The 25,052-nt window shown below is 38.8% G+C and overlaps 1 protein-coding gene across 2 annotated transcripts in view; it reads left to right on the plus strand.

The window, feature by feature from the left end:
- The first annotated feature begins 20,058 nt into the window (after nucleotides 1–20,058).
- The window catches only part of Htr2c (5-hydroxytryptamine receptor 2C), a 229,136-nt gene continuing 224,142 nt past the window's right edge, over nucleotides 20,059–25,052 (plus strand). Inside the window, exon 1 of one of the 2 annotated variants that reach the window (NM_012765.3) lies at nucleotides 20,059–20,273. The gene's annotated coding sequence lies outside the window, so the exon portion shown is untranslated. The remainder of the gene's footprint in view (nucleotides 20,274–25,052) is intronic. The other variant, XM_039099497.2, reaches the window with a different exon arrangement.

A 25,052-nucleotide genomic window follows, 5' to 3' on the forward strand; every position in this document is an offset into this window, starting at 1 on the left:
AGTTACTACATGTTAGGCAAGCACTGTACCAATTAGCTGCCCCCCAGATATTCTAAAACAACCAGTGTGTCAAAGTTTTCTGGTCCAAAAAAAAAAAAAAGAAAGAAAGGAAAAAAGAAACAAGTATAAAACCTGGCAAAGACTAGGAAAAGCTATACGAAAAACAAATTCATATCATCAACAAATGCCATGTATTAAATTGATGATGCTGTACACATTAATCTATCAGTGTGGGATACTAGATTAAAATAATGAAGGACAAAATTCATACCTTCTAGAAAAAAATCTCTTAACCAATTAGGTATAAGAAGGATATAACTTAGTAAATGAATCTATAAGAAACACACATATAGCATCTTATTTGGTAAAAACAATCTACAATTCTATTTTTGAGCTATCTCAAATTTTACTTCCAAATTTAGCAAGAAACATCATGAAATCAAGAAAGCTGGAGTCCACACTTACAATTACTACCAACTATCAACTCTCAGGAAGGAAAATGAATGACTAAGTAATGATAATTAAAGAATTACTCCTATCAAAAAATGAGACAAAGAGTGGAGCAGAGACTGAAAGAAAGGTCATCCAGAGATGCCCCAACTGGGGATCCATCCCATATACAGTCACCAAACCTAGTTACTACTGTTGATGCCAAGAAGTGCTTGCTGACAGGAGCCTGGTATAGCTGTCTCCTGAGAGGCTCTGCCAGAGCCTTGCTGATACTGATGAGGATGCTCACAGCCAACCATTGGACTGACCATGGGAACCCCAATGGAGAAATTAGGGAAGAACTGTAGGAGCTGAAGGAGTTTGCAACTCCATAAGAACAACAATATTGACCATCAGACCTCCCTCCCAAAGCTCCCAGAGACTAAACAACCAACCAAGGAGTATACAGGGCAGGGGACCCATGGATCTAGCTGGATGTGTAGTAGAGGATGGCCTTACTGGGCATCATTGGGAGGGGCCTCTTGGTCATGTGGAGACTTGATGACCCAGGGTAGAAGAATTCTAGGGCACTGAGGCAGGAGTGGGTGGGTGGGTGGGGAAGCACCCATATAGAGGCAGGTGAGGGGGGATAGGAGGCTTGTGGAGGGGAAACTGGGAAGGGGTATAACATTTAAAATGAAATTAAAATAAACTATAAAAATGAAAAGAAAAATAACAAGATCATGAAATTAAGAACATGGGAGACTAAGGGGGGAGTATGAGGTAGAAGTGACATAAATAAAATACTTACATACCAAATTCTAAAATAATAATAATAATACCACTATTACTATTGCTATTACTATTAGTATTGTTTTGTTAAAGAAAAAACAATGTGGTTCCAACAAGATGGCCTCGCATGCAAGGTGCTTCCTACCTAGCCTGGAAACTAGACTTCAATACCAGGACCTACATAGTAGAAGGAGAAACTTGATTCCTGAAAGCTGTCCTCTGACTTCCAGATACATGCTGTGTCGTGCAACTCCCAAATAAATAAATAAATAAATAAATAAATAAATAAATAAATGTAAAAAAACGAATACACATGTCAAAAATTTTCAGTGTAGAGTTCACTGAATCATGGTCTGAAAAAACAGAAATGACATTTCCAGAGAAAATGCCTTTCTAATTAATATAGTACTTTACTTTCACAATTAGCCTCTTTTCCATTCTAAATTCAATCAACTGACCAACATTTCCAAATCAAAATTGTTGGTCAGTTTGTGTATTCATTTAGGATTTATTCACTAAATCACTTACCATGATTTTGTTCCTACTGTAAATGCACATTAATTCTATTGTGTGTAAACTATTTTACATCCTCCAAATCATATATATCAACATAATTTTGAAGCTCTCAGATTCAAAAATAATGGAGCTTCAGAAAAGTCATTTACAAAAGTCAGCTTTCTTTTATAGTTAACAAAAAGCCATGAAGAAACTAGAAACAGAAGACTAATACAACAACCAACACAATACTACCTTCTTACTAAATGGGGGTAACCTAAAGCATTTCTCCTAAAATCTATAAAATCTGCTACTATCCAGTTTATCTAAGATCGTTTGGTGAGGAAGCTGTATTTTTCCCAGTATAGGTTTTTGACATCTCTGTCAAAGTTTAAGTGGACTAAACCTTGTCAGTAATATTCTGTCCTCCATTCTGTTTCATTTGTGCAAAAGTATTCACACTGGTATGATGCAGCTTTTAGCACTTAGCCTTCTTAGTATAATTTGAGATAAGGTATTATGATTTGGCAGTGGCCCTGCAGCATCTGCAGGAAATAGCATGTGAGTGCTTCATTGATGGGACTTTACTGTGGCAAGGACCATGGAAACCCCTACCCACTTTGCAAAGACCTGTGGGGAAATTGGTTGCCTCTATGCTAATTACCTAGATCACTTATGTTACAACTGCTCCTTACTTTTGCTATGCTGTTTATACTTAGAGCAATATTTAGTTTCACTTTCTCAGTCACGGGCAAGGCTGGGATCACACACACTGAAAGCCCTGTGGATGATTCTGTTTTTCTCAATACTCTTTTGAGGAGTAAAAGCCCCAATATCCTTTTTACCTCTATCAGTCCTCCAAATGTGCCCACTAATCTTGGCTATTTGGGTACCTGTAATCATGTCCCTAGAGGAGGAGCTGCAGTCACACTGAGTAAGTCTATAGTAGTTGCATGAGTGGCAGGTCTTACTTACAAGTGTTGTGAGGAAGCTATGTCTGATCAACAGAGAATTAAAATGGGGAAGCTATGTGTGATCGACAGAGAATTAAAATGGGGGAGCTATGTCTAATCAATAGAGAGTTAGAACTGGATTTTGGACACATAGTATCAGGTGCATATGAACAAAGATTGCTTGGTACAATGAACATGTCTCTGTAATTTTAAAAACTATTATGATGATTGGACTCACACTCACAATGTTTGACTCTGTCTCCTACCTTGCATAACTATGTAACCACATTTTCTGCCAGTTGGGTATGGGCTCATGTCTATAGGACATGCCTGGCTAGAAATTTATTTTTGGATTGCAGAAATTGTGCTTCATATTGCAAAGTGGGTAGGGGTTTCCATGGGCCTTGCCACAGTGGGAAGAGGGAAAGGAGGAAAGGAAAATATTGGGGTCTTCATTTAATTATGGAGCTTTTAAAAATTCTGGTGCTATGATTTCTTTTAACCATTTGGGAGCGTGGAAGCTGATGTTACAGCTTGGTACTCAGAATTTGGAGGCAATAAAGTTCCTATTACTGCTTTTGCATTATGGGGACTGGTTCTCACCTCTATGACTCCTGCTAAAGGAAAAGCATCTTTGGTTCCTGAATTTTACAGTTTCAAAAAAAGTCCTTAACCCTTTTAAGTGGTCAGTTCCTCCATTCCCCCTTCTCCTTCTCTCCCTTAACTATACTTTCTTAACTAAGAAGCTGAGGATGAGGAAGAAAAGGATAAACCTCTGGATTCTGGAGATGCCTTTGATTTAAAGAGGCAGCTTGATATCATAATCCAGATTAGCCTCCTCTGGTGAGAGCTGACAGGAAGACCGGGAGACCAATGGTGAAATTTAAGCTTCCCCTGAAAGCAGCAGGATTTTGGGAGACCTTTACAACAGGATACTATTGATTATGGCCTCTTACAGGAAAAATTACAGGCAACCTCTCAATTGGTAGAGGAACAACTTAAGGTAGGCCATATTGAGCTTTCAAGTAGTCAGTCCTTGAGACATTCTTATTTTAGTACAAAAAATCTGGAAATGGAATTTGTTTCAGGACTGAATAAAAATTAATGATACGATGCAGGACATGGGGGCACTACAACCTGTCCTTTCCCTGTTGCAATTCCCAAAGATAATATTATTGTTATTATCTTCAAGATTGTTTTTTTACTATTCCTCTGTCACCTCAAGATGAACAGATATTTGTCTTTAGCCTAATTTAACTTAATTGTTCTAGATGCACATTGGATATCAGTGTAAAGTTCTCCCTCAAGGAACGAAAAATAGTTCTATTTTATGTCAAAAAATTGTGGACATGGCCCTGCTTCAAATTAGAAAATATTTCAACAATATATATTTATTACATTATATGGATGATATTTTAGCCTCTCACCCTGACTGACCATTGTGTTTTACACGAGGTGCTCTAACATCTCATAGTGGCACTTGATAAATTTGGACTTAAAGTTGCTTCAGAAAAATTACAAATTCAACCCCCACATTCTCATTCAGGATGAAGGGCAAATAGTGTCTCTGTCACCTCTCAGTCTTTGCAGATCAGAACAAACAAGCTAAAGACATAAAAAGATTTTCAAAAGGTGTTGGGAGATATATTTAATTGACTCAGACCCTATTTAAAAATTATCTGCTTCCCGTCTGTTTGATTCATTTAGGGGTGATTCTGAGACTAGGCCACAAAGACATTTAGCTCTGAAACTCAAGTGACACTAAAGATAGTAGAATAGGCTATTGACTCTCATAAAGTGACAAGACTTGCTTATACTCAGTTCTGGCTCTTGATCTTTATTTCAACAGACCTATGCCTACTGGCTAGTAATGGCAGTAAGGTCCTTTAGAATGGCTTCATCTACCCATATCGTCCAAGAAGGTTAGAGTCTCATATGTTGATTTGGTGGCCACAATAATATTAAAAAGCTGCCAAAGAAGTGAGGACATTTTTTGGTCAAGTTGTTTCAGGAAGTAGTATGCCTTATACTTCTCAACAAGTAGCTATATTGCTTTCTGAATCTGACAACTGGCAGATTGCTACTTTGGATTTCATAGGTATATATAAACATCATTTGCCTCCATCCCCAACCTTTTAGTTTGTCAGTAGACACTCTTTGGTTTACCCATCAATTTGCTGTGCCTCTCCTTCACCTCCACCTACAGCCTTGGTATTTAAAGATGGTTCCTCTAATGGCAGAGCAGCACTTTACCATTAACGGTAATCCATGTCCTTTTTCCACAAAGGAGGCTTCAGCTCAAAGGGTGTGGCTTAGAGTAGTTCTTGCAGTCTATGATTGCCTCTCAGACCAGACTTTTAACCTATATACAGATTCCTGTTACATTGCACTATTGTTTCCTCATATTGAAACTCTTTCACTTCCTGCTACATAGACTTCTGTATTCTCACTCTTACTACAGCTTCAAGTTGCAGTTATTCATGGCTGCGCTCGTTTTTCGTTTTCAATTCATGGCTGCAGTATTCATGGCTGCATATATATACATATATATATATGCTCATTGTCAGCTACCTGGTCCTTGGCGTGAGGGAAATGCCCTGGCAGATTTATTTACTTGGCCCCTTGTTTTCTCAGTGCAAGAGGCTCATAAGGTATATGAGCTTTCAAAACACTTCTGCTCTTCCCCTGAATGAAGTTTCATACTTCCTAAGAAGCAGCATGCACTATAATTAGAGACTTTTCTTCTTGCCCTAAATTTCTTTACACCCTCTAACTATGGGGTAAATCCCCTGGTCCTTGATCCAAATGTCCTTTTACAAATGGACATGACTCACTGACTCACTTCATTTAAAAGGATCTGGATATTACTTTAACATCCCAGCAAAGGGTATCCGTGTTTTTCTCCAGGACACTGACACCCATGTTCGCATTCCTGATGGCCTTAGTGAGACATCGTGGCAAGCTATCTTGTGACCTAGACAACTCTTGAGACACAAAGTTTGCACCACTGGGGTCCAGTCATGCCTACCAAAACCTCACCCACCAGCTCTAGAGGAGATGATGATGGAAAAGCCTGAGACATTTGATTGCTCTGATGCACTTTCCTCTCTCATTTTGCCGCCAGACAGCTAGTCATGCCCACAACACTCAGAACTAAGCTCTACCTACTTGGGGTCAGACGAAAGCCTCTTACCTCAAGAGTAGAGAGTTGGCTACTTGAGCAGAGATCTCCCGTGACCCCAAATTCCTTCATTATGACTATGATTACTTTGCTCACCATTCAGGTATTGCTTTCAATTTTGCCTTTCTGTACTGCTCAAGGTAAATTCTGGACTTACTTCCCTGAACCATCTTTGTTTCATCCTGCCACTTGGGATTATGAGAAAGCTCAAGTTGTAGGAAATGAATCTAAAATGATGGGAAGAGACCATAAGTCATTCGTTACTCATAAAAGGTCTGATCCTCTAATTACATGGCACATGCTAATGGCTTATCCATCTGTGATCCTACTGTTGGTCCTTATCCTCAACATGGTTGTCTTTCTTTTAGTTATAGAACCTTATTGACTGACTCCCCTAAATGGAGACAGGATAGTAACAGATATCAATTGACTTTGAGTTTTGCTTCTCCTAATGGTGAGATTTATCCTGGGGCCCTTACAACCACTAAGGATCCATCTCCCATTTCTTTGCCCAGCTGTATGATAACTGGACAATTTTATCACACTTGGGATGAGGTTGATCCCATAAGAGGCTATCTACAATGGCTAGCCATGTTCCCCACTAAGTGAGTAGCTTATTAAAATTAATTAAGAAGCCTCAGACAACATATATGATTGGTCTATTTCTAGTCCTGTTAATGATTATAGAAACTATTTAAATGTCATAGGTTCCACTTTTCCTGGAATGATGATATAGTTAAAAAGCCATCACCAATTAGTTATTGGTTTTCTGCTGGTTAGGTGACTTCTATTTTTCTAGCTGAATTGGACCATCCTGACCACCAGAAACATTTATTATAAACTCTTTACTATAACCAACTATATTGTCATTAAAAGCCCCTCACAAAGTTCTTTTTACTTTGGACTTTAGCTCTGTGTTACTTCTCCTTTTTCTATTCAGACTAAACATTTGCTTGATAGCCTTACTATTAGAAAAACCCCTTTATAATATTTCTTGTATTAAATGCATTATAAGAAATTGTATTAATTATACTTTCAGACTTTTGATTTTGGCAATTTATTTTTTGATTGTAAGAGATCCTACGTATGTTCTGTTGCCTATAAACTTATATGGTCATCCTGGAATTTATGTAATGGAGAGTGTGGCCATTTTCTCTCTCTCTCTCTCTCTCTCTCTCTCTCTCTCTCTCTCTCTCTCTCTCTCTCTCTAACACTTTATTGCTGCCCTCACAAGCTTTATCTCTATGATAGCCTCTGTTGTGGCTTTCACCACAGCCTTGATACAGCAGGTCAATACTGCAGAACATGTTACCACACTTTGTAAAAAATGTTTCCATTGCTCTTGTTACACAGTAAAGGATCAATAAACCTATATCAGATAGAATTAATGATTTAGAGGAAGCTATATTGTATATGAGAACTCAAATTCAAAATATTAAGATTAGGCTTATGAGTGCTTGTCACACAAATCATAAATAGATTTGTGTGACTCCCTGAACCTATAATGGTTCAGATTGTAATTGGGAACAGGTTTTGGCTCATATTAAAGGCATATGGAATAATTCTCAGATTGATTTAAATATTCATACTTTATGAGCCGATTGCAGCTGTCTCCCATGCTCATTTACAGGTCTCCTCAGCTAGCGAGGTGGCTTCCTCTTTTTCAGTTCTACCCAATCTTAGTTTCCTGATGAGGATTTTGGTCTTTGCTGATTAGGCGAGAAATTACTGTTGGTTTACTTCTTATTTTTGTTATTCTTTTTCCAGTCACCCTCCTGCAAGTAAGTTCAGGTCTCCATGCTGTAGCTTATGATGTCTAACGCCTTCAATTTAAAAAGGAAAAGAAGGGGAGATGGCAATAGCCCTGCAGCATCTGCAGGGGACAGCATTTGAGAGCTTTGCTGATGGAATTCTATTGTGGCAATGCCTGTGGAAATCCATTCCCACTTGGCAAGAGCCTGTGGTAAATTTGCTGTCATCTATGTCTATTACCTAGTTCGCCTGTACTATAGGCTCTCCTTGCTTTTGCTCTACTGTTTATACTCAGCAATATTTAGTTTCACTTTTTTGGTCATGGGTAAGACTGGGATCACACAGACTGAAAACCCTATAGATGATTCTGTTTTTCTCATACAGCTACAGTCACACCGAATAAACCTACAGGAGTTGTACAGAATGGTGGATCCTGTTTTCGTAACTGCTCTGAGGACGCTATGTCTGATCAACAGAGACTTAAATTGAGGAAGCCTTGTCAAATCAACAGCGACTTAAAATGAGGAAGATATGTCTGATCAATGGAGACTTAGAAAACAGGGAAGCTATATCTAATCAATACAGATTTAAAAATAGTTCTTCAAAACACGGTAATATGTACATATCAAGGAAGATTGCTTGGTACAGTGAACATGTCTCTGTAATTTTAAAAAAGTATTATGATGGGGAAATGCTATATGATGATTGAACTTATACTCACAAATATTTAACTCTGTCTCTCACCTTGCATAAACACACACACACACACACACACACACACACACACACACACACACATATATATATATATATATATATATATTTGCTATCAGCTAGGTATATGCTCATGTCTACAGGACATGCCTGGCTGGACACTTATTTGTGGCTACCTAAATTATGCTTTGTAGTGCAAAATAAGGTAGGAGTTGATTGATCCATCAGGAGAGGGTAAGAAGGAAGGGAAACTTTTGGGGGCATTATGTAGTGATGGAGTTTTTTAATGATTTCTTTTAATAAAACACCCAATGATATCACTGCTCAGGTGAGCAGGATTGTGATTGTATAAAGATGGTTTGATCTAATCAGGAGCCACTTGCTTGAACGTCAGCAGGGGATCAGTGTCTTCACTTTCACAGACACTCCTTCCCTGACTCTGGACCTGAACCTTGCGGCTGGAGCTGGTCTCTGGTAGAGATACTTTCAGCATTACTTCTGCGCTGGCTATTTAGAGTTGTTTGTATTTTCATATGGGCTTTGGGATTGTTTTACTTTTTCTTTCTACTTCTATTATGAAGTTTATTGGAATTCCTGAACCCAAAAATACTGTTGCACATTAACTTCAAAAATAAAATAAAGTAGATGAGAATAAAGATAATCAATGGCCTGAAAACATCTTAACATTGAAATTTTTCAATACTGAATAAAGAAACAAAAGAAGGCTGTATGGACTAGAAAGTGAAGGCTTGAAAGCATTGATATTGTGCAAATGTCTCTATTAACTGAAAGCAATCTTGTAGTAACAATTTTGGAATTCTGTTTTCTTTAAAAAAAATAGAGATATTACAATAATATGTTTTGGTTTAAATCCCAGGTGTTGGACACAGAGCTGCTTCAGATTGTCCATAGCAGGTGACTATGATTTGCCTCCTGCTCTGCAGGGATGGTGATTTTGCCAGTTATAGGTAGTTTCTGCGATTGTGTAACTTTTGAAATTCTGGAGCCTTTTCAGAGGGTCTATAAATGCTATAGTACCCCAAGTGGTGATGATGTGGATTGATTTTTTTTTTTTTTTGCTTTTTTTGTTTTGGTTTTTTTTTTTCTTGCTGCTGGTTGCTGTTGGTTGCTATTGGTTTCTGTTGGTTACTGTTGGTCACAGTTTGTTAAGTAACAGTACACAAAGTAAAAACCAAAAGAAAAAATTAGATATCCTAATGCTGAAGATTAAATTTGCCCAAGGGAGCTCAGTGCTCTTAATGAGCAAGTAGGAAGTAGTCTAATGATGATGTGGCCCACTTTCTGACTTATGACTTTATTCAGGGATCTTTTGCCTCTTCTGTCTATCCATTTTTCTCTCTTATCTAGGGTTAGGGGTTGGAAAAGTGGGAGAAATATGGTGGAGAAGAGTGGAAGAAAGAAGAACCAACAAGAGCAAAATAGGTAGACAATCTACAGATTTGTTGCTATATACTGGTCATATATTTCACATCATGAACTGAATTAAATAAAAATAGAAAGACTTTAATGCAAGATCTGAAATTGATAAAGAAAACAATAGGTAAAACATTTTACAATTTGTGCATAGACCAGGAATTTCTGAAAATGGCTTCAACTGCATAGGGAATAATCCAAAAGAATCTGGAAATCGGATTACATATATATAAATATATATCCTCCAAAGAAATACAACTATTAAATACAAAAGGACAAAATCATCCAATCAATAAAGTGTAAATAAATTAATGAACTAAATAGGATACAAATGACTAATAAATACTTTAAAATTTTTTCAACTTCTTTAGTGACCAGAAAAGTCCTAATTCAAACTGATTTATCATTGAGAAAACAAACAGGGGCAAATGAGATAACTCTCCAGTTCAGAACATCATCTGTTCCTTTCAGAGTTTGGTTCCCATCATCCGTACTGGGTACACTATAACTAACTGTAGCTTGAGCTGCAGGAGATTTGATATAGCCATGAAGGAATTCACACACACACACACACACACACACACACACACACACACACACACACACAAATCTTATAAAGAAAGGAAACAACAAATGTCAGGTATGTGAGGAGGGGGAAACCTTTAAACACTGCTGATGAATGTAAATTGGTCCAGCCACATGGAGTTCCTTAAAAAATAAAAAGGCAGCTATATTTTTGAAAAGTCCAAGTCTGCATCAGTAAGACTATTGATTATTTGTGTACTCTTCACAATAGCTAAAATATGGATACAGTCAAGATGCCCATCACCAGATAGATGGATACTGAAAATGTGCTACATACGCACAATGGAACTTTATTTAGCCATAAATAATGAAATTATGATATTCACAGGAAAATGGATAAAACAAGAACTTATTATGTCAATCCAATAAACTAGACAACTAAAGACAAACTACCTATTTACTTATCTATCATCTATCTATCTATCTATCTATCTATCTCCCATAATGTTGAAATATTGTTACAAAAGGAAAAGCAGTCTAAAGGAGTGGGAGGAAGGAACTAGATAACCTGTATGCATGTCATGAAAGCAGAAGCAGGTACTGGGGAGAAATTAGGGAGAAGGTTGGCAAGAGGAAGAGGAAGGGCAGGGGAGAAGAGAAAATATAAGAAATAAAATAGGTAGTTTGAATAAATTGTGGACTGCAGAAACTACAAATAAAATAAAAATACTGATTAGAGATAGTCTAAAAAAAGTAAAGGGCAAACAAAATAAAGTTTGAGTTGGGCCATTTTAGTTCAAGATTGGAGTGTTACTAGATAGTAATAGGCCAATAGTCTTGTTTTTGCTTTTAGTTAAGCTTTACTCGTAGAGATGAAGGACTTCTATGTGTGATGGTCTATGTGTATTCATGTGTTTTTATAGTAAAAATGCTAAAAGAGTATACTTTTCTATAATTTGCTTTCAGAGCATCACAATTTGGGAACTTACTTTGGTCTTTAAATACTGAGGAGATGGAATTGAGCACTTCACATTTATTCATGTGGAAAAAAATCAGCTTAATATGATGTTAAATCTGTTTGGTATAGCATCCTCATTAAAATATCTGCAACCTGAACACAGTTAATAGGATATTAGGGTACATGGAAAAATATCCCTTAGGTTATTCTATTTCCAGTATCTTGCAGAACCCAGTAAGCTAATAGTTTTTGCTGAATTGTAATGCAGGACTAAATTCTATAAAAATATGATGAGAAGAAACAGGAATAAACCTTATAAAAATTAAAATGTATGTTAATAGAGCAAGTGATTGGTGCTTGGAAATCAGCTAAGTAATTCCTCGTATTGGTTAGAATTCTGCAAGTGAGAGACCAAATGATGTGGTTGTTTCGGTGTGTAAGGTAGTGGTCATAGCGTGGTTTTAATAGCTGTTTGATTGGTTTGCAATATCTAGAATCTTCCATTACACTGATTTTTAAGAGATGAGAGAAGTGAAGAGCTTTTTAAACCTCCTCACTTCTGTAAAGATATTCTGACATAAGATTTGAATTAGCTCAACTCAGTTACTTATTTATCAGAGAAAGTTTAGATATCAACAAATAAAGAACAAATGATGTGAGTCTGATAGTGACATTGATTGCTGCTGCAAATCGTGTACTCCATATTTTTATTCAATAACATTTTATGATGAAATGTAGGTTTCCTTATTTATATTCTAATCTAATGATTGCATAAAGACAGAAGGAACCTTTTTCTGAAGTACTAACATTGTCAACCGAGGATATTTTAGGAGGAGAAAACTCCATATTGCAAGCATATAGTGATAAGCTCAATCCACTTTCATCTTTGTTACGCCATCTGTAAGGCAACTAGTGATAATATTCACAGGTGATTTAAATATTCCAGCTGGCTTTTTTCTCTTTAAATTACAAATTCTCATTTAGAGAGCTCTTTAACACCTTTGATGTTTTAGTTTCCCATGTGCATTGGAGGTACAAAATGTGTCTAGTTAATGTGCACTGTATTCATTGCAGCCTCTGGGAAATCAAGAAGCAACAACTCTCTAAACTAAGCTTAACTTTATATCCTTCTGAACCTGTGGCTTGGACTTACTGTAGTTGAGCTTGAAGTGATACATAAAATTACATACTGACTTGTGGAGGTTAGTTTTGAATCTAAATTAAAATCTACCTTGTAAAAATCTTGTAAGACTAAATGGATAAAGAATAGTAAGTTCTCTATTAATTTTATTTTTAGTGTAGTATGGTGCATTTGCATATGGTTTTTGCACACTTGCATGAAAGTACATTTTTTAGAGGCCAAAGAAAGATATCATGTTGTCTTACACTTCCACTCTCCTCCATATCGTTTTGAGACAGGATTATTCATTAAATCTGGACTTAGAATGATGGCCAAAACGTTCCTTCTCTCCCTGCCAGTCACAGAGCTGGGGTTACAGACATACATGCCAGTATATCCACCTTTTTATATAGTTGTTAATATTCAAATAGAATCCCATACCTGTGGAGTGATATTCTTCCCTACTGAGTCATCTTCCCAGCCCCAAAGAATAATAACTACTGAGATTTTTTTTCAAAGAGAATAGAGTCAAGTAAACAAAGACAGCATGGTGACGTACATATTTTAGAAAGCCAACCCTACTTTTAAAACTTGACCGCAACATATTCTGCAACTTATTCTTCATACCAATTTATCAAATTTTGGTGGATTGTAGCACTTCTGACAGAAAACAATGGTATAATTAGAATTGGTTCAAATGCTTCTTTGTAGTTAGCTTAAAACCCCTGGCAGTTTATAAAGTCACACAAAATGATTAGCTGGGAATCAAATTCTGCCCAACACATTTCTAGTTGTGTTTCAGTTTATTCTCTATGTCCATTCATACGATTGGAACACATCTTTGTGCAAATTTCAAGAGTCTTAGACAAAGATACTGAAATAATATTAAACTCATTGACAAACATTACAGTATTACCAGAAAGGAACTTGGTTTTGGCTTTTGAAGTTTCTTTTTTTTTTTTTTTTTTTTTTGGTTCTTTTTTTACGGAGCTGGGGACTGAACCCAGGGCCTTGCGCTTCCTAGGCAAGCGCTCTACCACTGAGCTAAATCCCCAACGCTTTTGAAGTTTCTTAACCTTCCTAATGTTCTAATGTTTCAATATACTTCTTCATGTTGTAGTGACCCCAAAACATAAAATTCTCTTCATTGTGATTTCATAGCTTTATTTTGCTATGATCATAACATAAATATTTGTATTTTTGATGGTCTTAGGTGACTCCTGTGAAAGAGTCATTTATATAGTTATTAATATTCAAAATAGATAACAAACCACAGGTTGAGAACCACTGGTTTAAAGTATCAAATTTTCCATAGTTATATTCCATTTATGTCTTTTAATAATAAGCTATACTTTGGATTTGATTATCTTATAGGGCAGTCTAGACTTGTAAAAACAATGTTGGTATCTCAAGGTAGTGCTCTTTTTTTCCATGATAGCAAGCTTCCAAGAACTCATTTTGCATTGAAGTCAGTATCTCCTGAGTGTCTCAAGCACAACAACAATACTCCAGAACTAGATAGAAGAGGCTTTTCCTTTCTCTTTACAAACACCAACGCACAATCTATGACCAGGATACAGTGCATAATTTTATCTTTATTTTACAGAAAATCTTTTATTTGTAATCATTTAAAACTAGACTGAGATATCATATTTGGGATCCAAAACAGCATAAAATTTTACTCATTGGCCCTGTATTTTATCCCCGCATATAACTTTCCATTGTAACACATTCCCTAAGAGATTAGCCATGTTAGGGTGGAACATGTTGATATTCAACAAAGCACTACATACTGAAAAAGTTCATGCAACATCCAGTCAATTCTGATGGGGAAAAACACTCCAATTGAACCAGAATGCAGACATTTCTAGTTTGATGCTCTTAAATGCTAGTTAAGGGGTACACTATAAATAAAATGAATAGTGAACTTGCAAAACAAATTAGTTCCTGGATGGTAAGAAAATCCTTCAAATATCTAGTCAACTGGCCATAGAGAATCATGATACCCAGAAGATATAAGATTCTACCTACTCTTCATATAACTTATCTCAGGACTTCACTGGCTTGAACCTTCTACTGGATGAACTATTATATTCTGTTGTCCTTCATAATGTCCCTGGAAACATCACACAAGACTCAGTTGTACACTGTTCTATAAAAATTGCAAGAGTAAGGATTAAATTAAGCTTCTGAGCACTCATATCACACCAACAGACTGATCTTTGTGCCAATCCCTATTTTTAAAAACATGTTTCCAGTTGCTGGAACCTACATTGTACCTACAGTGGTACAGAGAAGCTCAGGACCATGTACCACTTCCCATATATCCCTACTAACTTTCATTCCAGTCAATTCAAACTGACATAACCTTCTGGTGTCATGGGGCAATTTGGCAAAGCACTTTCAGTTTTGTTTCGTTTTGTTTTTCATTAAGGTTATTGCGAAGTTCAAGTTTGAGCACTTGTACCTTTCAATACTAACTTCTGGGGTGTGACAGGAATTAGTAGTTATTACTGTTGTTTGTATCCTTTAAACCAAGTGCTAGGATATATTTGGGGAAAAGAAGAAGAATAAAAATATGTGGTTACATGCCAGTTTTTAACATTGGGAGAGGAAAGGGCAGGAGAGAGAGGAGGAGAAAAGTAAAAGTAGGAGTGAAAAAGGGAAGTAGGGAAAGTAGGAGGGAAGGGGAGAGAAAGAAACAAGGAAGGACTACTTTATTGGAAATAATGCGATGATATTAGTGATAGATCAAAAAACTGAAATTCATTACACTAAATAACTCTCCAACCTTTGGTTTCATGATCAAATACCCAATTAATGTAGGACCGGAAATTAGATATCATGCTATTCTGAAAGAATCAAAATAAAATGTGCAACTAGCACAACTGCTTGTCAACAGGAAAGCCTGAGAGAGAAATCACGAACACCTTGAGTTTTTAATCTTAGATTAATTTAAATAAAAGATGCCAATTGCTATCTTTCTCATTTAAGGGATTATGATAAAATTCATACTCATAACATAAAATACATATGTCATAGCATAGATGTACTCTAAGACAATGCATATTTCTCTCGATAATCACATCAAAATTGTTTCTAGCTTTGTGTCCTTTCTAGATTTTAACCTTCAAATTTGCATGCATAATTTGTTGTTTTAAAACATACATATTGAGGCAGGGGGATCAAAAGTCCAAGATCATCCCTTGTAAAACAATACGGAAGCCCACTCTCTAAGATGAAATAAAATAAAATAAATACAGTGCTACTGGAAGCCCCACTAGGTATTTCATTACTAGAAGAATATTAGAAAATGTTAAATTCACTCAATACGATTCCCCCACGCACACGCAATAAAAAGGACCTCCGAGTTTTAATCAGAAAACCTGATTTTGTATGAGAAATGGGGAAAATACGTAATTGGGACTTCATACTCCACTCAAAAGGCTTTTAGATTTTAGATTTTCATCTCCATTTCGTGAGTGTGTCCCATAGCTCATTGTTGCTTTTCTTTTAAACTGTGAATCCGTCCAAATGGTATGAGCAGAGACTGCCCCCTGCCTTCCTACATAGCAATAGAATTCTGCCTTTTTCATTGAAAAAAAAGAAACTTAACCAAATTTTTAAAGACTTTATGTATAATAAGCTGTCTGTATATGCTATATCTAAGTTTTAATCACTCGGTGACTATTAATGAGGAAACCAAAGAGCCATAATAATACTATAAAAGATTATCTTTAGACATTCCGTATACTCAATAAAGAGCCGTAATAATACTATAAAAGATTATCTTTAGACATTCCGTATACTCAATAAAGGATACTATGGATCTGACTTCTTTTTAGCTTAAGTAAAAAAATATACGCAATACCAAAAAATACTATTTGATACAATTACATAAGTGTTTAAATTTCTAGCTCTTAAAATTTGCTTCAAAGCACAACATACCTGTAGGTAGAAGGGTTATCAGAACACCTTGCATCTCTAATCCTCTGGTAAACAAGTGGAGGGGGGGGCGGGTTGTTCCGGTAAATTTGGTTTGAAATCTTTGGATCTGTGTAACTATCTTCCTTGAAGTAGTTTTCTAGAATTGGGGTACTCATTTTTACATTTGTCTGAGAAATTTTTGGGATGTGTTTGCAACATAGGGCTCTCTGGTCAGGAAGTTATATAATGACTAGTAATTTGTCAATGGCTGGGATTTGTAAGAAAGTTCTCAAAGTCTCATGTGATGAAGGACTTTTTCCTACTTAAGAACATATTTATTAACATTCTTCCTGAATTTCTAAATCAATAGTTTTGGAAAGATATGCGTAGCAGAGGGGAGAAATGCCCCTGGGAAGAAACCCAGCGGTGAGACTATTGGAGACTCTTCCTGTTCCCGGGATCAGAAGGCATTTGCATCATGCTAAAAGAACTGATCCAAATGTTTTTTTCCCAAAAACAAAACAAAACAAAACAAAACAAAACAAAACAAAACAAAACAAAACCTTAGCCAGACTTGAAAAACTGTTGGGACTACAATGAAAACCCAGGCTAATCCCTCTGCATACCTTAGGTGCTAGAAAAACCTCTACAACTGAGCACACCTGAAAAGGCTTGTAAGAATTTACTTCTCCAAATTTAACGTGTGTCCTACCTGTCTCCCCGTGTCGTATTTATTCTCTCTCCCTGGCCAGTGTTACCCAAATCCCCAAAGCTCTTCAGATCACCAACTCTCAGCTAAGCGTCTGCCTACCTAGAGAACACAGACTGGCTGGGGATATGCCACAGACACCAAGAGAGTGGAACTACTGCTCCTGGCTGAAACCAGCTCTCTAAACCCGGCTGCATCCCGCTCCAGCTCAGCATCACCGGCTCCCGGCCTAGGCGAGAGCGCCGCTCAAAGGCAAGCTTGCCTGCGGCTCGGCTCTCAGGCAAAGCAAAATGCTAAACCTTGGAGCTCTTCAACTCACTGCCCTTATTGCGAACTTTCTGCCCAACCAAACACAGGGTGGGCTTCACTTATCTCTTGTCAAAACATTTGTTTTTTCTCCAGGATGGAAAGAGTAGTCTAAAGAGCGACATAAGGAATAAAAAAGTATAACTATCGCCCTCGTTACCCTCCTCCTCATAACTGCCATTTGCCACGGTCAATTTCTCCAAGCCGGTTTCCTCTGGAACTAGCAAAAGAGACCAGGTTTTGGGTGACGGTATCTTTCTTCCAAACCTCAGTGAGATATTGCATAGCGAATGTCATAGGGATTTACATTGACAATGTTGAAGTAATACAAACGCCTCAGCCTCCGACATAGTCAAGAGAAGTCGCGAGAGAAAAGAAAGTATGAAAAGTATTCCATATTCGCAAGCCTAAAAAAATGTAGGGGGTTTTAAAAGATGAGCGCTTAATTATTTAAAGAGAAAACATATGTTTTCGCTTTGGTATTTATAAAATACTTTTCGCTAACAAAGCGATCCCACAGATGCAAGTGTGGTGCAGTCTGCGGACTTGGCAGCGCTGTCGCCACCACCTGTGTAGCAAGCATCATACAGGAGCATTCAACAGATGCTTCGAGCAAACTGCGATAGGGTCTTTCCTTGCGCGGGGGAGGGTGGTGGTAGTGGTGGTGGACAGTATGTTTGTTGCCGAATTAAATTTCAAAGCCTTGCAAAGTATTTGAATTCATTAAAGATAGAGAGACTCCCGACCCTCGGGTGGCCTTCTTACAATAATACAGTTAGTGCTCCTATTGCAAACCTAAAAAAAAAAAAAAAAAAAAAAAGATTTGGCTCCCGGGGCACCCAGAATAAAGAAGAGACCTAAGTCTTCTCATGTCTCCCAACTCCACCTCCACCCCACCTTCTCTACCTTCTGGGGTCAACAGTCCCAGAGTTGCGGGAAGGTGCCTTCCTTTCTGCAGTTTTCGGATTTGCACCTTCAAGCCCTACATCGACCCTTTGCAGTCTCTTCTATGTAATTAATCACTGTTCTGTCCTAAGGTCCCAACTAGCTGTACTAGTTAGTCTCTTACTCTGGTCCAGCTACCTCGCAGCGGTGGGGAAACACTCTTTACCTCTCCAAGCAGCTGTCCCTGTTGCGGACACACACACACACACACACACACACACACACACACACACACACACACACCTCTAGTCACCCCTGTCTGCATAGAAATCTGGTCTATCTCTGTGGGGGTATTTCATGCTTGTTTTTCATGTTACTCGGGGGGTGTCTTGACCAGGTGGCCTGGATCAGCCTCTGCACTGCAGCCTTGACACAGCAGGCACCTGCCCAGTGGTACTTGAGAGTTAATGGTGAAGGGTTCTGCTTGCCGGCTTGCAGCTGAGTGTATGGGCAGTTGTCAAAAGAGAGCTTTTATTTCTCCCTAACTTGACTATTGTGTCTATGCCTTGATAGCCCTTGAAGTGGCTGGGCAGCTAACTGTGCCTCCCAATTTCTGTTGGAGATATTTTCAGCTCCCAGAGAAAACCGAATGAACTACATTCAAGGTTTATTTCTAAGCTCTTATCAGAGTGTGCGGGGTGACATCAAGAATGAATTAAAAATTGTTTTCCAAGGTCTTGAAAGTCAAGGGGCTCCCTTTCTCTCTTTGAATTTAAGAGTAGGGGCTGGGGTGAAATATCCGGCCATCAAACCGAGTTGTGGCCTTTAATGGTTGATCCTGTCAGAGTCAGTTGTTCCTGATGGACAGAAGAATGACAGTCGGACTGGAGACCCTCTGAAAGGAGTTTTATGAATCAGTGAAATTTATAAGACTTTGAAAGTCTCTTCCTGGAACTAAAGCTCCTCCTCCCCCATCTCTGTCTCTATTTCTATCTGCGTGTATGTGTCTATGTGTCTTTCCTCTCTGTCTCTTTTTCTCGCTACATGTCCATCATGCTCTGTGCCTCTTTCTCTGTCTGTCTTGTGTGTCTTGTTCTCTCTCTCTCTCTCTCTCTCTCTCTCTCTCTCTCTCTCTCTCTGTCTCTCTCTCTGTCTGTCTCTCTGTCTCTGTCTTTCTCTCTCTCTCTCTCTCTCTCTCTCTCTCTCTCTCTCTCTCTCTTTCTGCAGTATGTGTTTAAAGTTTAAATTTTGAGGGTCGATCTTAAGAATTTTCCCATCCCCTCTCTGTTGCCATGAATGACCTCAGTTTCCCCGAGTCCCTATACCTTATGAATCAAATTAATCACTTCTCCACCTACGCCACAGGGTCTCAGGCTCCCCTGCCAGCAGATTCCAGAATCACAAAGATTCTGGTCCAAACAGGCCCGGAGCAGTGTAACCCTGAGCACTGATTGGCTCTTCTTGGCTCCTCGTGACTCCTCCCCTCATCCCTGGTTTTGCCTAAGAGCCCGGTGCAGCCTCACCAGCTCTGGGTAGGCGCTCTGGTGCTCACTGAGGAAGCTTCCTTAGGTGTACCGATCTTAATGATTGAGCCCTTGGAGCAGCAAGATTGTTAATCTTGGTTGCTCCTTTGGCCTGTCTATCCCTTACCTTCCTATTACATATGAACTTTTCTTCGTTCTGCACATCGATTGTCGTCGGCGTCGTGGAGATCGTCGTGGTGCTCCGGTGGTGGTCTTCGTCCGCTTAGAATAGTGTAGTTAGTTAGGGGCCTTCAAAGAAGAAAGAAGAAGCGATTGGCGCGGAGATGCTGGAGGTGTCAGTTACTATGCTAGAGTAGGGTAGTGAAACAATCCCCAGCCAAACCTTTCCGGGGGGCGCAGGTTGCCCACAGGAGGTCGACTTGCCGGCGCTGTCCTTCGCGCCGAGCTCCCTCCATCCTTCTTTCCGTCTGCTGAGACGCAAGGTTGCGGCGCGCAGCGCTGAGCAGCGCACTGACTGCCGCGGGCTCCGCTGGGCGATTGCAGCCGAGTCCGTTTCTCGTCTAGCTGCCGCCGCGGCGACCTGCCTGGTCTTCCTCCCGGACGCTAGCGGTAAGTTGGAGCCCCCGGGCGACATTGCTAGCGCAGACCTTAAAGATTTGGGCGGAGGATGGGGTCGGGGAGCATGGACAGGTCCCGGATGGTTGCAGCCTGGAGGACCGCACTGGTTCGGGAAGGGTGGTGAGAAGCGACTCAGAGCGCTCAAATCGCGGGGTGGTGGGGGTCTCTGAAAGGAGACAAGAACGCAGGCTTCTGTAATGCAACCCCAGAGTCTGGAGGAGGTTGGAGGACAGCACTCGAGATGTAGGCGCTAGAGGGAGGCAAGGATCTAGAGACCCTCGCGTTCAGGGAAAGCTGTGAGAGTAAGACTGGGGTGGGGTCTCAAGAAGTAAGGGGAGGGGGAGGAGAACAGGGAAGGGTGGGAAGGAGGAGGAGTAAAACTGAACGTAGGGGTCTCTGGTCGAGGGGTTGGACTGAGAAGGGTGCAATCCAGTAGGGGGATGCTAACTGTTCACCTTATTAAGAAATCGGACTCTGACTAAGTGGGAGGGGGCTCAGGGCTCGAAGTAATGGGAGCGGGGCTGGGGGGATTGCAAATGATCTCTATTATGTTCTCGTTGAAACCGACCCTCATTTTCGGCGGGTCTCAGGGAACACTCGTAACTCTGGGAGATAACACACTGCGGATCTATGTCTTGGTCTAACAGCTGCTGGCTGAATTTGAACAGCGTTGCTGATGGTCACGTAAGTTTAAGAGGATAGTCTAAGGGTATCCGGCGAGCCTTTTTATTAGCTTCCCGAAGTCATTTTGGTGACAGTTTTATATTTTAAAAAGGACTATGGAAAAGTCTTCAAGGCTGCCTCTTATCCCGTCTCTTTGCTCAGCTTAACCTGACAAGCAGTGTTAACAGCATACCACGGAATTGCTAAACATGAACAGGTTGCTGGTTCCTGGTGCGACATAAAGTTCGTCATTGCAAAACATGTCTCTGTGTCTGTTTCTTTTCTGCGCCGAGCCCTTTGCGTCTTGCTTCCTGTTAGATGGTACTAGGTGACTAAGACACTTCACACTGTGATGGAGACAGACCCCTTATTTTAATTGACAGGCACCCACTCCAACAAACACAGCAGGCGACATTCTGCAGTTGAAGGATATTTAATTTAGTTCAGAATCACTGCCAGTGCTTGGCAGGTTCTTCATTAATATCTACCTGTGTAAATCCCATCCAAGGAAATCTTAGCTGTTTCTCTTAATGCTTATGCCCCTCACCATATACTTTGTACCATATACATTACCTTGTTCCTTGCTAAGCAAGGAAAATGTCCATTGGGGAAAATGGGATTGAACTACGATGTTGCAGGGAGGTGGGGGGGGGGGAGAAAATGTTGCGCAGTGAGTAATCTCTGCACTCCCAGTCTGTTGCAGATGATCATGACCTCACATAAAAGAGTGGTGAAAAAAAATGTGGGACCAAGACAGACTTTAAATGTTTTCATTAAGAAATTTGTATTTATAATATGCATTCATAGATACACATAAATACATATATGCATATATGTATATATAAAAATCATATACTCTGACAAACAAAACATTAATTCATTTTACATAAACTGTCACCTGGAGTCTTTACACCTGTAAGGATAATGAGAAACAGCAATTAACTTGCTCCACAGAAAATAATTTCTTCACTTCTTTTTCAGCATCTCTTTCTGTCACACACACACACACACACACACACACACACACAGGCACGAGCATGCACATACCCACACACACAGGCACACACACAGGCACACACACAGGCACACACACACACACACGAACGTGCAAGGTCACACACACACAGGCACGCGTGTGCACATACCCACACACACAGGCATACACACACACACACACACACACACACACACTGGCCTTTAAGAGGAATATAATTTTTGGCACCTTTCTTTTGGGAAATCAACTATAGCTCTCAACCCCACCCTATAGCAAGTAGATCATAGGATTTTCATTCGGTAAACTTGTTTTTCTGGTCCTTTGGGAATGTGAAAAAAAATACTTGCAATGTGCACATAATTTCTCTCCCAATAGCACCTATCATCTACAGAAGTAAGCCCAACTCAAGTAAGTCCTGAAAGTCAGAAGGTGAATAAAGCTTGTGGTTTCAATGTCAAGGTAGGATTTGGGGTATTTAGACTTTTTCTATCTGCAAAATAGAGAGAGACCTGTTAACCCTTTCTCTGTTGTCATTTGGGTTTTTCCTGCCATGTAGAGTCATAATGGATAACAGTGATGACTTTTTCAGGTAATATCACGACAGGCTTTGGTGCAGTATGAATTCACAGGAAAAAGAAGAGTGATAACTGATATTTTAAAGATCCTCCTGGATGCCAGCTAGGGTTCAAAAGTATTTCATATATACATAATGGCATAATATCTTCGTAACATCATTATGAATAGAATAGTTTGTCAAATGTTATTGGCACCAGCCAATTTCCCCCTCCCTTTCCAAAGAAGCTCTCATAGAGTAAGGCAAAGAAACAAAAATCACTTCTTTGTACTTACAAGGATACTTGAGAAGAACATAGCTATTTCTCCAGCAACCAAAATAAAAACGGAAAGTCCTGGGCTGCAATAGAGCACTTACCTAGCATGTACAAAGCATTAAGTCCAATCTCTAGCGTGCAAAAAAAATTCCCCTAATTTTAAGCTGGATACCCGTGACAGTGTGCCAGGAATCCACTAAGGATTTAAGAAATATTAACGCCGACACCCACTGCTGTGGCTCACAGAGGACAATAGAATTTCTCTCTCTCAAAAAAAAAAAAAAATTAAAAAGCCTTGAAATTCTGGCTTTTGCAGTGTTCTCAATATTGCTTGGAATTAACGATTTAGGAATATTAAGATCTAATTTTCTTAATTTGGCCAATAAATACCCAAACTTCAATAATAGTCTGAAACCTGAAAGAATGCTCGGCATCTTGCTGCTTCATTTTATTTTCTCCAGATAAGAGCCACGTATGTTTCCAAATGAAGGAAGCATAAAACCAGGCAGAATTTAGGGTGAAGATGGTCAGCAACCAATATCAAGTATCTTCATCTGCTCTGAAATTTGTCCAAAGCTTGAGACTAAAAGTTGTGGATTGCTGAGCCCTGCTGCAAAACAATAATTAAGTTCCCAGAGCTAATGACTCCTTAGTCTGCAGACTATTTGGTTGGTATCATTAACCTGTGCCTTGCCACTTCACTTATATAACAGTGAAATCCGTCAAGAAACAAGGATACACAATACTTGTGTTGAGATTATTTTAGCAGAGCATCCTTGACAGCTTACTGTTTAATGAAATAAATGCTTAATTAGCTCATTAATTAGGTAACTATGTGCTATCTATGAATATTTTACATATTTGGGTTAACAAGATATTATCATAACAAACAATGTAATAATATAATAGTCATATAATCAATTGCCTTTACTTGAGCATTTTGGACCATTATAATGTACTTTGACTTTTTAATGATTTTAAAAAGATTATCATTTGTCATGATTATAGAACACCTATGCTATTTTTCAATGTGTTGTAACTGCTGAATTTCAGAAGAAAATCACCAACCATCAGCCTAATGAATGTTGCACAATTCAATCTGTCATTGCCTTTGATCAAACATTTAAGATTTCTTATGATACGGAGAACGTAGCTGCAGAGCATCCTAGTAATCTCGACTTTATACACTCAGCTTTGCAACCAACAACGAATTTAAGGTGTTCCATTATTTAACTAGCAACTAGCAGATATTTTAATTCACAATTGGAATAGTATAAACAGGATTTCAAATAAGATGTAGAAGAGCTGGAATGTCCAATTTGTGTCCTGCTACTCAGCACCTATCTCTATTTTTCTGCTGAGTCCCCCTCCCAGCTATGGTTAAGACTGTGCCATCTGCACCGTCCTAAAGACGCTTGCAAGCTGCATTTCATGTATACATCTAGCTGTTGTTTAGTATCATTATTAAGGTTACTCTGCTGCATAGATCGTCAGTTGCATGGTCTAAGTTTGAGAAGAACTAGAAAAATCTGTTGACTCCAAACTGTCTTCATGGCCCTTTGTATCACTTGAAATCCTACTTCCAGGAACATTCTTCTGTATTTTTATTTTAACCACAGATATCTTCTTCAGGGGGTCAATAATGTCCTTGCCTATTTAATGTAGGATAACTATCTATAGAAATCAGAAAGCTTTGAGAACTGCATTGCCTCACACAACAATTCCATGTTGGTATTTTAAATTTCATACAAAAGTATATCCTTATAAGTTCAGAAATACACATCTCCTAACATCAAATTCTTTTGGAACATGTTGGATATTTTCTGGGGAATGAGAAAGGGAGTACAGTTCTGATCCAAATAGCAAAAAAAAAAAAAAAAAATGAGTGAAGGGAAATGGATTGCAGTATCTTAGGAGGTAACCTAAATAATTGTGGTAGGTTGACAGGCAAGCCTTAGAGGAAAGAATGTCAGTAATGCCTTTTACAAAAGATGGGTAGGGCAACAGGGTGGGTGGGTGTTACAAGGTGAATTATTCAGTAATGACAGGCTGTGGAGTGCATGTAGTGTAAAAGCTGAAACAACTTCATACTATAAAGTCATGTAAACAAATGTCTAGACAAAATATTATCAGACTAAATGGCAATGGTTGCCATGTCATTTTACTTTCATGAAAACATATTTCTTCTTTAATGACATGAGTAACGTGCCTTTGACAAAATGGCTTGTGTCCACATCTTTTTTTTTTTTTTTTTTTTTGGAGCTGGGGACCGAACCCAGGGCC

Source organism: Rattus norvegicus, chromosome X, assembly GCF_036323735.1.
Source record: "Rattus norvegicus strain BN/NHsdMcwi chromosome X, GRCr8, whole genome shotgun sequence".
NCBI classification, from domain to species: domain Eukaryota; kingdom Metazoa; phylum Chordata; class Mammalia; order Rodentia; family Muridae; genus Rattus; species Rattus norvegicus.